Source organism: Pyxicephalus adspersus, chromosome Z (genome assembly GCF_032062135.1).
Source record: "Pyxicephalus adspersus chromosome Z, UCB_Pads_2.0, whole genome shotgun sequence".
In the NCBI taxonomy this organism is placed as follows: Eukaryota; Metazoa; Chordata; class Amphibia; order Anura; family Pyxicephalidae; genus Pyxicephalus; species Pyxicephalus adspersus.
This window is the reverse complement of record NC_092871.1, coordinates 18,370,291-18,387,102: the sequence shown is the minus strand read 5'-3', so window position 1 is coordinate 18,387,102 and position 16,812 is coordinate 18,370,291. Positions and strand designations below refer to the sequence as shown.

The 16,812-nt window shown below is 39.5% G+C and overlaps 1 protein-coding gene across 1 annotated transcript in view; it reads left to right on the top strand.

Moving 5' to 3' along the window:
* The first annotated feature begins 12,751 nt into the window (after window positions 1-12,751).
* Window positions 12,752-16,812, top strand: part of LOC140343615 (leucine-rich repeat and fibronectin type III domain-containing protein 1-like protein) — a 49,169-nt gene continuing 45,108 nt past the window's right edge. The window contains exon 1 of the mRNA XM_072430365.1: window positions 12,752-13,931. The gene's annotated coding sequence lies outside the window, so the exon portion shown is untranslated. The remainder of the gene's footprint in view (window positions 13,932-16,812) is intronic.

The window sequence follows — 16,812 nt, the reverse complement described above, 5'->3', positions numbered from 1 at the left end:
CTGGATTTTATTGTTCTGCTGAACCACAGTAACCACATAAATGTACAGCTATTATTGTACTGCTTTCTTTAAAAAGGACCTCATGTTGGAATAGCAATTTGTAACATGAATGCATATTTATAACAATTATCGAACATTTCTTCCCTAATGAGACTTACAGTACATTTCTGATTCAAATTGAATCTTGTTATTTATATAGCACTAACATTTTACCCAACACTCAAAGCTAACCTCTAAACATATATAAAATAAATAAATAAATGCATAAATGCAGGTGAAATAAAGTTTCTAATTACCCAAAGTCAGTCATATTATTATTATTATTATTATTATTATTAATAAACAGGATTTATATAGCGCCAACATATTACACAGCGCTGTACATTAAATAGGGGTTGCAAATGACAGACAAATACAGACAGTGAACAGGAGCAGAGGACCCTACTCTGAAGAGCTTACAATCTAGGAGACCCTTCATCAATTGTTGCTGTAACAGGTTACCCCATTGGAAGACTTTTTTGCTATTCTTGATCAGGTGAAAAGCGAAAAATATTGAATTCTCATCCCTTATTGCCACAGCTACAATGGTTGTCATAACCCAGGTAGCTCGGATGTTCGCTTCCCCCTCCCCCAGACCACTTACCTCCGCCCGATATAGATACAAATACTTGTATGTGATCAAATGACCGCAATCAGCCATTTTATTATGCCGAGAATGCCTCCGGTTCTCGTGAAAATTTCCTCGAACTTCTGATGGTTCCGTGAAATTTTGGCGAACCTATTTCACAAAACCATCGGAAGATCAAGGAAATTATAACAGGAGGATTCACAGGGGATTCAGTCAGTAAGTTAATTAACCTCTAGTGCCCGGGGATCGCAGTGGAACTGCAGATGAACTCTCAATGGAGTTTCTCTCATTCTCTTAATTGACCTCTAGTGCCCCGGGATTGCAGTGGATTCTCAGAGATGCAATCATTCTTGCATCTCTGGGAATCCTGTTTGCGATTCCCGGCACTAGAGGTTAAATGGGGACAAGTCTCTCCATTCAAAACCTCCAGTGAAAGTTTTCCTCAGCCAATCAGAGAGCACTGGAGGTTTTGAATGGGAAAACTTGTAACCCATTTAACCTCTAGTGCCGGGGGTCGCACACTGAGCTGATCAATGAATGCAGCCGGTGCTGCATTCATTGATCAGCACAGCCCGCGCTTTTTTTTTTTATTATTTATTTTTTTTAATTCGATCTCGATCGGCGAATTTACAGCGGCCATTCTTGCTTACAATTTCAGTAATCGAGACCGGCCAAATTTGCAGCGAGATCGGGTTTTAAAAACTCGCTCGCTCATCCCCAACCAGTACTATCACAAATCCATAGCATTTATACCCATATCATTCTGAACTCAGGAAACTGCAGATCCTCGAAGGCCCTGCCTACATCTTCATCACCATTGGGACTGATGCACCTGTTCCCAGCCGCATAACTCATAAAGCTTCGGGACACAAACCCTTTTCAGTATCCTCTAAATACCACCTTTTGAACCTAAACTATTTTAGGGGACCCCACACCTTGATGGGGGACCCCACTACCTTTTTCTTACTGCAAAAGGATAACGTGCCACCCACTAAAATTCCCCCAAAACACATCATACCAGGGAGGGCGGGAAGGATAGTTGCTCTCCGCTGCCCTTAGACTGACCGCCTACCCTCCATCCCCTTCCTTTTAAACACCTCTTAGCTCCACCCCATCCTTCCACCAATCACCTTGGCTTGACTCCTTGACACCCTATCACCTACCAACCTTAACCCTGTCCTCTCCATGCACCCCTCGCTCCTTGTCATGCCCTCTCTCCACCTACTCTTCCTCCACTGGGCTTCGGTTTGTACTGTACAAAAAGAGAACACTCTTATGTAGATACAGATAGCATAAAAGCTCCAATATGTGTATCACCCCCCCCCCCTTCCAAAAAAAAAAAATAAGTTTTTTCTTTAGACACTTCAAAAGATATTTCGATAATTTGGCTGTCTGTATTTACCCAGATATCCAACAGAGAGCTTCTTCTCCAGTTCAAGCTTCTAATTGTCTCCTTGCAGACACATTTGTGAACTGGGACTTTAATACCCAAAGCAGATTATGAACCCTGCTCTTGTTAGGATCTTAACACAGATATCCCCCTGGTAACACATTGCCTGGCTCCCCAGTTTACAAGCAAAAGAATTGGACATTATTTCAGCAAGTTTCTCACCTTCTTTTATCAGGAGTGCACTTACAGCCTCTTAGAGCGAACACTGAGTGCCCTAAGTGAGCTGTAAGCGGAATTTTATACACATCAGATTGCTTGATTGCAAGGCATTGACCTCCTGAGCTACTTCCTAACATAGAAGCAGAACTACCGGCAAAATAATAATCTTGGGAATATATTTCTATGTCCCATACATACGTCTTATAGCTGCAAGCCTTCTCTATGTACAGAGTTCAGCACCCACCCCCCATTAAAGGTAGAAATATGCACGCATCTGATAGATGACTGCAGGACAAATGACAACTAAAGATCTGCTCTCCTCCATCATCTTGCTGAATAAAGTAGAAGTGCATACATGGATCAGCCAAAACAATAGGCTGAGTGAATACTATGAATGATATGGTTACAAAGGCATCTGGCAAGAAATGAGATATATTAGGAAGAGAAAAAAGTCAGCTTTGGAAGATGTAATGAAAAAAATGGGAAAATGTGGGATCGTAGTCACTTTGACAAGGGCCAAATTGTGATGTCTTGATAACTAGGTCAGAACATATCCAAAATAGCAGGTCCTGTGAAAATGGTGTTACCAAAAATGGGTAAAAGTAAAACAATTGGTAAACTAACAACAACATTATGGGATCCCAAGGCTCATTAATACATAGTGCCAATGCAAGATTATATTTATATTATATCTTATCCAAAAAGAAAAGCTAAAAATTTCTGAAAAGCTGAATGTTGGTCATGAAGGCGTTGGAATGTACTTTGCATCACTTCTTTCTGCATATGGGGCAGAATAAACCAGTCAGAGCTCCCATGCTGCCCACTGCTAACTGCCGCAAGTGCCTAAAGTAGATATGGAAGCAGGTGATCCAGTCCGATGGTTACAATGTCACCTGGTAAGGGTTGGGGACCATTAGACAGGACAGTCTGCTCTGTAGGATGCCTCAGAAAAGTGGGCAAGCATAAAGATATTAGTGACTTTGACAAGGGACAAATTGTGATACCTTGATGGCTGGGTCAGAGAATACCCAAATTGTCAGGTCTTGTGGAAAAGATCAGAACCTACCAAAAGTGGTCCTTGGAAAAACAGTTGGTAATCTGGCAACATATTTATAGATTTCCAATGCTCAATGAGCAATATTGGTGGAGGAAAGCCCACCTGATCCAATCCAAAAAAAACAGCTACTATAAAACAGCTACACATTTCTAAAAAAAACCTAATTAGAGTAAGGTGTCCGAACTTGCTCTTTTATGTACCATTCACAGGTATGGGGGAAGGGGTGCACCTAAACTTGAAAATGGGACTACAATAGAGAAATGTCAGGTTATCAGGCTAAACAGGGCTGCTCTTTGGGGCAGAGTTTTATTATTCCAGGACCTGATACACAGAAGCACAAATCCTTTGGTAGGTTAAACAGTTTCCATGGATGTATTTCGTCTGTGTATTTAGCTGTTTGCCTGGAGTTCAGCTATAATGAGTTTTAATGACTACGCTGCTGTATTAATTGGTGTTGTTTATTAGGTGCAACTTTAAAATGAACATTGGAATAACTGTGTTCACCCCTGCAGCATTGTTTTTAATACAAAACCAAGGTAATTCAGATGGAGCTATCTTTTCAAAGAAATCAAACCCACCCAAACTTCCGCAGTCTTGTTAATTAGGCATTCAAAAAGGATTGGGATCCTACGGCTATATCAGCCTCTTAATAATTAACAACAGATACATGACAAATGGTGGAACAAATGAAGGTCAAAGGCACCTATTTAAACCCAAATAATGTATATTTGGTGACTGTCTGCTTTTGCTAAACCCCTATCAACAACACACCACCTTGGGAGTGATAAAAACAAGGTAACCACAGTTACATCCACACTAGGTCATTCCAAATATACCTCCAGCAAAGGGAAAGCCAACCTTAGTTTGGGTTCCTATCAATGTTTTTACCAAGATGATTATCTTCAGCAACTTTAAAACTCACAAATGTATGACATATAATATCATACAAACAAAACAAATAAGAAAAGAGAGGGTAGGAGAACTCATTCAATGCCAGTGCCAGAAAAATGAAATTGCTTTGCTTTGCCCCAGGGACCTCCGATGCGTAACCCTTCCACAACAAGTCTGATCTCATTCATCCAGTAACTGCTAAATTCTCATTATATCGACCTCTTCTCATCATTAACCAGTTCCTATAACACTAGTCGTTCCAACTAAACCACCAACAAAGGGAAAACCAAACCTCAGATTGGGTTCCTAACAATGTTTTGACCAATATGACCATCTTCAGCAACCTTGCAACCCACACAAAGCTGCTGTGACATAGATTAATATACAAACAGAACAAACAAATAAAAGGAGGGCTAGGAGAAGCTCATTCAATGCCAGAAATTGCTTTGCTATGCCCCAGGGACGTCCAATACGTAACCCTTCCACCACAAATCTGATCCTTTAACCCAGTAGGGGCTACTTCTCATTATGCCAACCTTTACTCATCATCAGCCAGTTCCTATAACCCCTTCTTTCTTGTCTTTTAGACCCTGCAACTTTTCCCTATTTTTTTCTTGTTCTAAGCCTTTCTGATTTATTAGTTGAGTTGGCTCCACATGATCGGCTTTCAGTGGGCAGTTTCTTTTCTGCTACCTTTAGGTTTATCCTGTCTCTCTCGCACTGTATATCTTAATAGCTAGAAGATAAATGTTCCAATTCATGCAGTTTTCTGGTTTTCATATTGTCACTCAAACTAATTGAGACCCCCTCCTTTTGTTTGTGTTTCTCCTGCCAGTGGTGGGTGGCAGCTTGATTCCGGCACATCACGCATTATTGCTTTTCAGAAATCTTCATCCTTCCGAACAGTTTTACAGCAACTAACTATCAAAAGAACATAAAGCTGCTGAAATCACGCAGACAAGTAAATTATCAGTGACTGTGAAGGATGGCACTGTAACATTTCTTACCGCCAGATAGAAGGGGTGACATGGGGTAGATCTGGTGCCACCAGGGGCAGGTGGATGAATGAAGATAACTGTACAAATGTGTGCCTGTTGTGCAATTTATCTTATATCCTGGTATAGCTTAATATAGTTATCATTATATTAGAATGCAGAAGAGATCGCACCACTTGTCTTGCTTAAGAAGAACTTTGAAAAGTCAGAATTTCCATATTGTATGCAAATTGTTGATGCTAAGGTTGCATGTAGATCAGTATGAAAGCCAGACAGGCATTTTCAAAACCAATTTGTCCCGCCCCTGATTTACTCAATCCATTAATTTTGCCCCTCTTTGGCTGTTCGGATTTTTACCATCCGCATGTTTCTTTTAAAACATTTTTTTAAATAAAATTTCTATCAGTTTCCATTACAATCCAAAAGTTTAATGGATATCTTCTTTCATTACTCCAGTCTGAAGCTAAATATGCAGCATGTGGATTGACTATTTAACAGCCTAGTCTATATCTATGGGTATAATTTAATATCCACAAATAAGACAACAGGGTCCATTCAAAAAGCAGAAGTGTAACTTGTCAAAGTCATGTGACCAATGCTCCCCTAATTAATAAAAAACCCTAATGCATAAAACTGCATAGAATACTACAGGCTTCATACCAATTCCTGCATTTTATTGATGGGCTGTATGTTGTTGTATGCAGTGGCATTGTAAAAAAATAATAGAAAACTGACAGTTATAACCCTATCCCTTATAAATGGACCTCCTGGGATGACCGGAAAGGCGGTGCAAAGTGTATAACTTATATGGAAAGTTCAAATCCACGAACCAATCAGATTTTTGGTTTACAGTAGTGATGTGATAAAACAAGATTAAATCTAGATAAATGTCATGATTAGGTGTTCCTAAAAACAACATTTGAGGATCTTGCAATGAAAGTCAGGCTCCTTATCTACAAAGGGGACATCTTGCAATCCTTGCATTCATGCTTTTGTGTTGCCACCTTGTTATTTTTGCTTCTGAAGCAAACTGCAAGTAACTATTGTAAAATGTATTACGCATGGTGCACTGTTGTCACTATCAGGAAGCCTATTCGGGGAATTCCTATGCAGATCTTGCTGCAGTGATTTGTAGTTTGGAGATCAGCAGCACTGTAACATATCAAAAGGAAAAAGATTGTGAAATTTAGTATTTTACTTTTTTGCTTTAGCAAACTTAAGACTTACGTCTACTTTTAATCATTCTTTGCACTACAAAGCAAGGTTGACATATTTAGCTTTAGGCAAAACCACTTAGGAAAGTAAAATACGAAAAAAATTGTGGGGAAAAAGTTATTTAATATATAAATAAATATATATAAACCTACCCCCAGCTTACGTATTGCAACTCACTTTCCTTCTAGCAAAATGCCTCAAAAGAAGATAGTTCAATACAGGTTATGGGCATCATCTCATTGCTCACCCAGGTGATCCACTACAGCATTTTAGAATGGGTGCAATGTCCAATTTAGGTAAGTACATTTGTGCTCCAGTTACATTCACTCATTTGTTTCAGATAGTCCTGCCATCTCTTCTCCTTCTCGCTTTTGTGGCCCAGTTTTTGGAGAATGATGCCAACTGACAACATGACCTTTAACAAACATTCCTAAAATCTGCCCATTGTATTTATGGTTAATTTGGATGTATCTGAGTGTATGAACCTATAAATGAGACTGATGTACACATGTGTCAGAGTTTTCAGTATTGCCCTACAGCCACTAATCAGAACAAAGCCTGCACTGGAAATGCTATAGAATGAAAGCTTGAACATATTTGCCAGCCATGGGTAAATACTGATATCAGTAGGCACCGTCTGTGCATAGATCATTTGTGGATTTGAAATGTTCAAGTGCATTTGGAAAAAAATATTTTCAGTATGTGATTTCTTTTTCATGTAATCAAATTGAACAAAAAATGGTCTTTGTACAGGTTTACTTGAGGACCAGAGCTGAAAAGCTCTTCTTTAATCATGCAAAGTAAAAGGTTCATTTAGCTTTCCTGCTCCCTTGAAGCACATACCCACCTTACCTTACTTAATTTAGCCATTGGGATTAGGAAAATACAGCCCAGTTAATTTGCTGGAGCTTACACAGGACTATGTACTCTATTTTTGGCCCACATTACCGAACTAGAACAGTTGGAAGGCACCTAGCCCCAGGGAAGAACAAAAAAACTATTGCTTGAGTTTTCCTGGTGTAGCTTTGTAACACACTAACCCAACACATTGCATGCAAAGACTAGGCTACAGCCGCCATTGATCTAGATCGATTCCCCCAGCAGGAGACCATTTTAACGTGGGCAGAAAACTTCCTGAGTGACACGGGTTCTGAATGCTCTTCAAGTATTGCTTCTATGGTCACGATCGGATAGATAAAATGTACCGCAGGCTCTTTTGGAGTCAGGAAACTGACAAAACTAGATATATCTATTCTTCTATTCTTCTAAGCACTGCATACAGTGTCAGTGTAATCAAAATGATTAAAATAAATACGTTTCCTTTGCATGTTTCATAACTATACCCTCAATGCCTGCGAGGAGACGGTGGATTCAATCGAAGAAAACAGCAGGCTGTTTTATCAGTGTCTCCTAGGTAATGCAATGCATACAGTGATTATTACGGTATAAAGAATTATGTACCTCAAAATAAACCTGATAATTTTCTTTAACACATTCAAACAAGCCAAAAGCACAGTTTATACCTGCACAAAATCCTCTCAGAGAGGCCTATTCAAGCCTTGGATTGCTAAATTCTTTTAGGAAATAATTATACCCTCTTGTTACGTTAGTTGCAGTATCAGTTCTGAAGACTTGTTATAACCTGGGGCTAGGAAGTAAGAAGTAATGGTAATGGTATTCAAGAAATCCTGTATGATTCCACCTTACATAATAACCTATTCAGCACATAGACACCCACCTCAACACTCCATAAAGTTGTCCCTTGCTTTGACTCAAAGAGATCTGCCTGGATATAATTCTTGCTATTGCTGACTTTGAAGGTACATAGTTCAAGGTTGGCATGATTATCGGTATTGTAACCTTTTACAGGACTCTAAACAGTTTAAATTAACTAAATACAATCCAGTTGCACCAAAGAGAAGGAGCAAAATATCTTACGGTAGGTTTCCTTTTTTAAGCAGGTACACCTTAAGCAGAAATCCTGCCCCCCATCCTAAAATCACATACCGCTAAGATACGTAGCTTCCCCGCAATTTAAGCCTTAGACTATGTTCGGGTTATTACATATGACTATGGTGGTGAAATTTTTTAATTCCTTGAGGTTTCGGACAATATAATTGTTAGATTCCCAGTGCGTTTCACAGAATTACCACTTCTTCATGGGATTGAAGCTAATGAGAGATAATTGGGCATATTCCTGATAATCTTTATAATCAGTCATGTGATTTTCTAAAAATGTTCAAGTAGTCATCCTCTTACAGCCCAAAAGGTTACTGCTAAGCATTTCCAAGGGGCAGGATACCTCAATCCTCAGGCAGTCTCCAAAAGATACAAGTTTCTTTTTTATTTAAAATAGTTTGTGAGATATAGATCAGCGACTTTAACCTTAAATAAGGATTTATTCCTCGAAGCGAGCGGTTGGTGTGCTTTTGGAAAAATGCTGGATGAGGGCATTCTCATGTGTGACACCATGGTGTGGATTATAATAAAAGTTTGATTTCAGATAAAGTACTGCATACTATAGTTTGCCATAAAAAACCCTTCTAGTATCCCTATTTCTTGGATGGAGAATCAATCATCCTTTTCATATTCTATTTCATAGAGTGCAGGAAGGATTACTGGTGGCACCCATGTGCTTTGATTTCACTTATACCCTGCTCAACCTAGGCATTGTAGTAGCTATCCAGCAAGATATCTCTTCTGCATTCTCTTATATACCATTCACCCTCCAGTGCCTCCACCCTCTTTTTTATTATAGGAGACCAGGGACACGTTACACTGGGAATTCTTACTAATGCACTTTGTATGTTCTGTAGGTCAGGGTTCACAGGTAATGGTACAACAAGAAGTCTCTGGATACTGAAATCAAATTATTAAGGTCATAGGAAGAATAGCTTTGTCTTCAAAAATAGCATCCTTTTTCACCACTGAATGGTATCCTGTTTTTTTCCATCACACTAAAGGTTAACCTAGAATGTTAAAAAGAGCTGCTAAGGGTTATACAAAGTAATATATTTTCTTCAGCTTCAAAATTAAATATGAATATTTACCCTGGGCACATCCATTCTGTACTATTGAATAGTGATCAAGCACAGAAAAGTGTTCATTGTTACTATGAAGCTTTAAGCTATAAAGTTGGAGATCTTAATTTCTGGGTATAGGGAGCATTTCATTCACTCACTTTATTTTATGTGCCAGTGATGGAGCTGGCGACTGACCCAGTGATTTCACATGGGGTTTTGGTGGAGAGTCATCAGCCCTTTGCTAGCTTCTCCTAGCTTACTTGTGGATTATTTTCCCCGTTACCTGCAGCTGAATAGAGCATTGGGGCAGTGAAGAAAAGATAGGTAGGGAAAGGGAGCATTTGTGTGAAGTTCCATCATGTCATCGCAATTATCAAGGGAGCGCATGGGTCCAAACAGAAAGTGGCTGCTGGATATGGGAACAACTACTTAAACAATGTTAAAAAAACATATGTGTTAATTATGCACTGTGCTTTAACTATTAGGAAGGTCTGAATAATAGCCATTCAGTCCATGGTCTGGCGCTTAGGGACACAGCATGGACATCTGGACACATGCATGCTTGTTCTAATGCACATAGTGGATGAATGCATACAAACCCCCCTTGGTAAAGCTCAACACAATGAGTGGCCAACAGCCCCTATGACTTGACTATCCAGTGTTTGGCCCAACTTGACTCCATTGTACCTGTACCTCCTTCTGCTTACCTTGGCTTGTGTTTTATATGCTTTCTCGGGACCTGTGCTGTCCATCCAATCTTGGCCCCGGCCTGGACGCTAACTATTCAGCTTTTCGCTTCTGCATGTTCCAATGCCTGATCTGAAAACCATGAAGCTTTCTAGTGTCTCAGCCATATTTAGACAGCCTCAGATCTTTGTTGCATTTGGACCCCTGCAAGCAGCCGAGACTCTCCTTATACTATGTCCTGGTACAAACTCCAAGGAGTATTGGACAAAAGGTGTAAGAGAAGCCCCCTGTCCAATTCAGCCACCACCAAGTACCTGACGGCTTTAACAACTGAATATCATTTAGTTAGCAGTTATGTCGACTTTCGGTAATTCTGTGAGTATCCAAATGGCACTGAGCAGTATTAAAACACTAACCCCTCTATATAAGCAGGCCACTCTGGCAGGATTTAACTACTTTCCTCATTACATAAATTCTATGTGACCCTGTTTTCTGGAAGCCTTTGCATGCCTTAGCTATCCTATTCCTATTCTAAAACAAGGTTTAGATATTGGGCAAGTTTATAGATGCTGAACGGTGTAGTTTTCTATATATAGATGTACTGCAAAGAGAATACTAAAATTAAAAGTTCTGGAGTGGAATGGAAACACTGGAAGGTTCATATAGCGGACATACAGTCATTATAGAAGCCGTGCCCATGCAAAGGCTAGGAGAAGGTGGCTATGATAAAAAGCTAAGGTTAAATGACTAGTCTAGGGACAGCAATCTCAAAAAATAAAATGCCTTGTTTCTTCAGGCTGGAAAAAGCCATGAGCCTAATGATTCTATTGCATAGAAGAAAATCCTATTACAGAAGCAAAGACCAAATTTGGCAATCTTACTTAAATTTAAGAAGACTCCATTTCCATACAGACGAGAAACTTTTACATGAATATTTGAGAATGTTATTAGTAGCTGTTTTACATAATGTAATTGTTTCATTTTTTTTAGTCTAGATGTTCTTTAAAAACATCCTATACATCATCCTAATGCCCAATGTATGACTGCATTGCAGCTCATATTTATGTATTGTAGCAAGTGTCGGTACAACCTGGGCTGTTTTATCGTACTGTACTACACCAGGGAGCCTACTTGTATGAGTTGATGGACTGACTGTGTGTTTAATCAGTACAATTCCTACTGTGTGCTGTCGATGTACTTTGTAAAACATCCAGCCATTTCTTTTGGGGAAAAGAGGATCAGGCAGGGGTAGGTATAGCATTCTTCAGCATTTAACAAGTTAAAGCTATTTGTCACTAAAGCCATAAAAGTTTGCTTATCTGGGCCAGTAATCCCCATAGGAGAACTGTCATTGTGCAGGGCATGAGTGGGTGGAATACCTAATGTCTGTATGTACAGGTCAGCATTGGTGGATGACAAGCCATTGGCAGTGTTAATGCTCCACTAACTGATGGAGACAAGGATCAAAGTGCATTGCAGACATCTATAGACAGAAAGGGAGACTGAGTGTATAGGAATCCAATCACCATGAAGGATTTCATCTTCTATAGAAGAAAATGAACCTTTTTCTGCCAAGCACGACTTCAGTGTTTCAGAAGCTGGGAGGGGGGAATGGTCTCCAGGGAGGGGTGCAGGATGGCAATTTCAGCAAAGCTTTAATTTCGCTGCTTGTATTTGGAAGGAATTGATTTTTTTTGGAATATATTTGTGTATTGGCCTGCTATTAATGAGCAAAGGAGAGACACTGAGGACATAATCTGCATTGCTGAACTGACAGTGAATCATCAAAAGCAGTGAATTTAGCTATTGGGATCCTTATACACCAAGCTGGGGAGGGTTAGAGTGAATTCCTTCTCCACTTAGGGGCTAATTTAATAAGTGCAGAAAGCAATGAAGTGCTACAAGCATCAGCAACCAATCAGTCACTGGCTTTTAATTAGAGGTGTGTTGGGATTGGATACTATGGGTCATTGCACTTCTTTATATTGTGTTAATTATACAGAAGGAGAAAGAAACATTAAAGAAATGCCCATGGCAACCAAGCAGATCAATTCTTTGTTAAACACCAGTTGGAAACCCATTTGAAGCCATGAAGGACGATGATATTTTATCTTCTCCTCTACATGTATTGAATCATCTTGCTACAGGCTTAAAAAAAGAAAAGAGCAAAGTTAAAAGGATAGCCATTTATAATCAATCAAATTCTTTCACTGTTCGGACCGAAACAAAAGGCAATATCCAATCCACTATGAATCAGTGAACATCAAACACCTCTCTGTGCTGCTTAATTGAATTAACTCCCTTTAAGGTTTGGTTAGTTTCCTTCACATATATGACTGTATCTTCTATTGTACATGCCTTAACACATTTAGATAATGAAATGCAGAGATATTCCATTATCACAAAAAGATGAAATAAGCTATATTTAGCATAGGAAGCAATCTTTTCTACTTTGAAGCTGCTTATGAGTTTGCAGTGTTTGCAGGGTATCACTGTATGCTGATCATTAGACATTTTTTGCTTTGCAGTCTTTATAGCTAGCATTGCTGTGACTTGCTGCTTTAAGTCAGATGGTAGGAGTGCGCTTGCTCTCTTACATATGTATGAAGTGGATCATACTCCCCCACATCCAGTCTGCCAGGGACAGGCACAGTGGAAGAACATTGAGCTGCTGCAGAGACCTGACAGCTGAAAGCTTAACACATCTCTAGGGCATATACACTAAGCAAGGGCTTGGGGCTGTTCTGTATGTTCTGTACTCTGATCATCCTTTTTTTATTCTGAACCCTACAGCCTGGAATTCAGGGTAACTGATCTGGACTCCCATCAGAACCTTACGCAGAATCAGCTTGTGTTTCTGCAACCCTTAGACTGGATGTGAGAGGTGCTATGTTGCTTTATCACCTGGATTATGTGTATCACCAGCATCAGCACCACTGAGAACAGTATCTGGTGCAGCCAATTGCTAAAGGATTCATTCTTCCAGAGGATAAGGCATACAAGAATGAAGAAGGTCTGGCTGGTATCATGTCCAAGGGACTTGGCAGCTTCTCTTAGGACCCCTTAAGTAATTAGACCTCCTGCGCTGAATCTTTTGAAATTGTATCTCCTCCCTTACGCCCTCCTGTGTTGTGCATTCTGAGCGTGTGTGTTGTGGTGCAATTGCTGACCTGATGAAATGGTGTAGCTAAATGAGCAACAGCACACCCTAATTAAGGCTAAGGGGAAAAATTAGATCTCCAGACCTCACTACATCTCAAAACCAACCTCAAAATATCAAGAACTTCTTTACCATATCAACCTCATTTGGGTAAATTTTTTTGCTGGGTAACCTGTACACTGCCAGGGCGGAGAAAGCATCAATTAATTCCAATTTGCTTCTGAGGACCAATACCTAACCCCAAATCCACATTCATGGACTAAGATCCATTTTTGAGTCCAGTCTTTTGTAAGCCATTTACCATTCCTTAACTTTCTTGACAACAAAATCTCACACAACTGATGACTTTCAGTTTAAAACCATCTCCAGGACCATACTGATGAGTGAGCCTGGGTTTGGTCAACGGATTTGAGTTTGCTCTGGTGCCAAATGACCTTCTTCTACATCTTTGAGGCTCTGGTGCAGATTCTGATGAGGAGTATTCCTTTCCTCAGTCCACTTGGCCCTCGGGTGCTTCAGAAGATGGCACAGTTCCATCTCTTCCAACAGTCCCATCTCTTCTTGAGACAATGAGCTGACACATTGCTGTTTTCACACCCCTCCTCTGGGGATCTTACTACAGGATCAGTTACAAGCAAAATGTGAGCGGTCACCAACCATCATAAGGTAAAAAGTTTGGAGTGCTTATTGTTTTGTAGATTCACATATCTTTAGAAAGTTTTGCAGAAACGTACAATTGTGTTGGCACTCAGGTATTGATGGATGTAGGTTTCACCTTCCTACTGACCTGTTAGCTCATTTTCAGCATCAGAACATCCTTTATGGTCATTTCCCCGCTCAACTGACTACAAAACATAGACTAAACTTGTAAAAATGACTGTAATATGAAATAAATTACTTTTGTTTTTATTAAGTATATCTGATTTCTCAGTGATTACATTGCCTCAATATGCCATAGGCTGAGTGTATTTAGTTAAAATCAATATTGCAATTTACAACTGCTTAGTTATTATCTATTTTCAATTTGATAGTAATTCATCATGATGTATGACGTACAATGTGTACATGTATGTGTGAGAGTGAATGTATGATTATATGTAATAGAAGGGAGACCGGGAGAGAGGGGAAGGAGTGAGAAGGGATGGAGGGAGAGGCTGGGAAGGAGGGAATGAGAGAGAGGAGAAGGGAAAGAGAGAGACAGGAGAATGAAGGAGAGTTAAGACAGTTAATTAAAAGAGTGATAGAGGTGAATTAAAGAGAGGAGACAGAGAGTGAGAAAAGATAGGTAAGTGAGAGGGAGAAGTGAGAGAGATGGGGGAGTGGAGAGGGAAATAAATAAAGAGAATAAATAGGGAGAAGGGGAAATAAAAAGTAAGCAAGAGAAGAGAAGAGAGAAGATTGGGGGAGAGGAGAGAGAGAGAAATTGGCAAAGAAGGAGGGAGAGAGTAAAATGAAGGTAGAGAATAGAGGATAGAAAGAGAGAGAGGAAGAGAAGAGAGAGAAGAAATAAAATAAAGGGGGAAGTGAAGTGAGGGGTAAGGAAGGGATAGCAAGGGAAAAGTGGGAAAAGAGAAAAACAGAGAGAGAATGGGGAAGGGAAAAGAGAGGGGAGAAAAGAAGAAGAAGAAAAAAAAAGAGATTGCAAGAGAAGAGAAGAGAAAAGAAGAGAAAAGAAGAGAAAAGAAGAGAAGAGACCAGGGGGAGACAGAGTTAGGAAAGGAAGAGCAAGAGGGAATAGGGAGGGACAAAAAGAGTTAAAGGGGAATAGAGGAAAGAAAAAGTGAGTATAAGAGAGGAAAGAAGGGGAGAAGAGAGGGGAGGGAAAGGAAGAGAAATTGGAGAGAAAAGAGATGAGAAATGAGAAATAGTGGGGTGACACTGATCAGAGAAAGGAAAGAGAAAACAGGGAGAAAAGAGGAAAGAGAAAGGGAAGTAAAGAAAGGAGAAGTGAGTGAGACAAAGATAGGAATTGACAAGCATAGAGAGAATAGAGAGAGATGAGTGGGAAAAGGGGGGAAGAGAAAGAGTGAGAATAGGAGAGCAAATAGGGGGAGAAGCGAGGGGAGAGAAAGAGAGACAAAAAAGGGGAGAAAAGAGGATATAGGGGAGAAATAGGGGAGCAATAATGAGAGAAATGAAAAAGATAGAGAGAAAAAGAGAAGGATGGGGAAAAGAGGAAAAAAAAATACCAGGTCAGAAATTGGGGAGAAATGGGGCAGGGAATGGGTTGCAGGAAAAGAAGTAATAGCGGTGGAGAGGTAGGGATGGATCGGTGGATAATGTATGAGGGAAGAAGATTGTGTTAGTGAAATGGGGAAGAAATAAGGCTTTCCTTTTATTCACACAAAAAGACATGGAGGCTGTAAGACAGGATAATGATATGTTCTCTTCCAACCCCCTCAGGCAGCTCCTCTGGGCAGAGAGATCATCTGTTATTAGCAGGGTCAGTGCTGCACAGGGAAATGATGGAGCTATGCTAACATTTGCAAGTTATTCTATATTAGCAACATTTAAATAAATGATACAATTAGCAAGCACAGTCACCAGGCCATGCTGAAATCTTTAGTACTACATCATACAGAACCTAATGTCTAGCTTTGTGTTTTTTCTTTTTTTTTTCACAATGAACATACATTTTATGACAGAGAATAATACAGAAGTTCCCTTTGCAACTAAGAGCTGAAACTTGGTTCCATCCATTAGAAAAAGCCATGATATTATTTTAATAAAATTGTCATTTCCAGACCAATCTTAATAATTTCAAATGTCAATGAGGGTCAATAGAAGTGTTCGTTTAAGACTCCCATAAATCTGGACAGTAAAAGTGAACACAAACTGGAATGCAATTTGCTCCTGTAGTAAACCAGTTTTCATATGTATGCACATAAAAGATCTTCATGGTGTCGCTTCTGTATTAAGTCATTTCCTGTTTGACCACCAGGGGCACTATTTCATTGAGATACATTGTAAATATTGCCTTGCCCCAATCAAGATAACATATATGGGTAGTAAAAAGAAGAAGGTGTCCAGGGACCCCTACCATCAATCAGTTTTAACTGTTTAAGCAGTTTGAAGCATCGAAGATGAAGATAACAATATTATTTTAATTTGCCTTATTTTTCTTTTGCCTTTTAATAAGATCCCCTCCCAATATGTCCACAGTAGCTTTAGGTTTTTGGAGATGTGGCAGCTCGTTTAACAATTATTTTTTGCCTTTCATTTACATACCTGGATTTGGGTTTTTTCCAAGACGGCCTCTGCTATGAAAAATTATTGGATATCCTCACATCTTGTATTGATTTGTGATTTTTACAATGGTGTAACAGATATTAAGAAAACATTTATGTTTTACTAGTAAAATAGGGGTAAGGATTGGGACCAGTTACAGAGACAGGTTCTATCTATACATCCTTTTTACTGTGAGTAATTCAAAGGGTATGGATGGTTATATGACTAAGAGCTGGCTGCTTGCTATTAATAAGAACATTATGACCGCTAAGTAGACTCTTAGATAGCGGTTACTAAAGAAAATGCATTTTTGATTGGA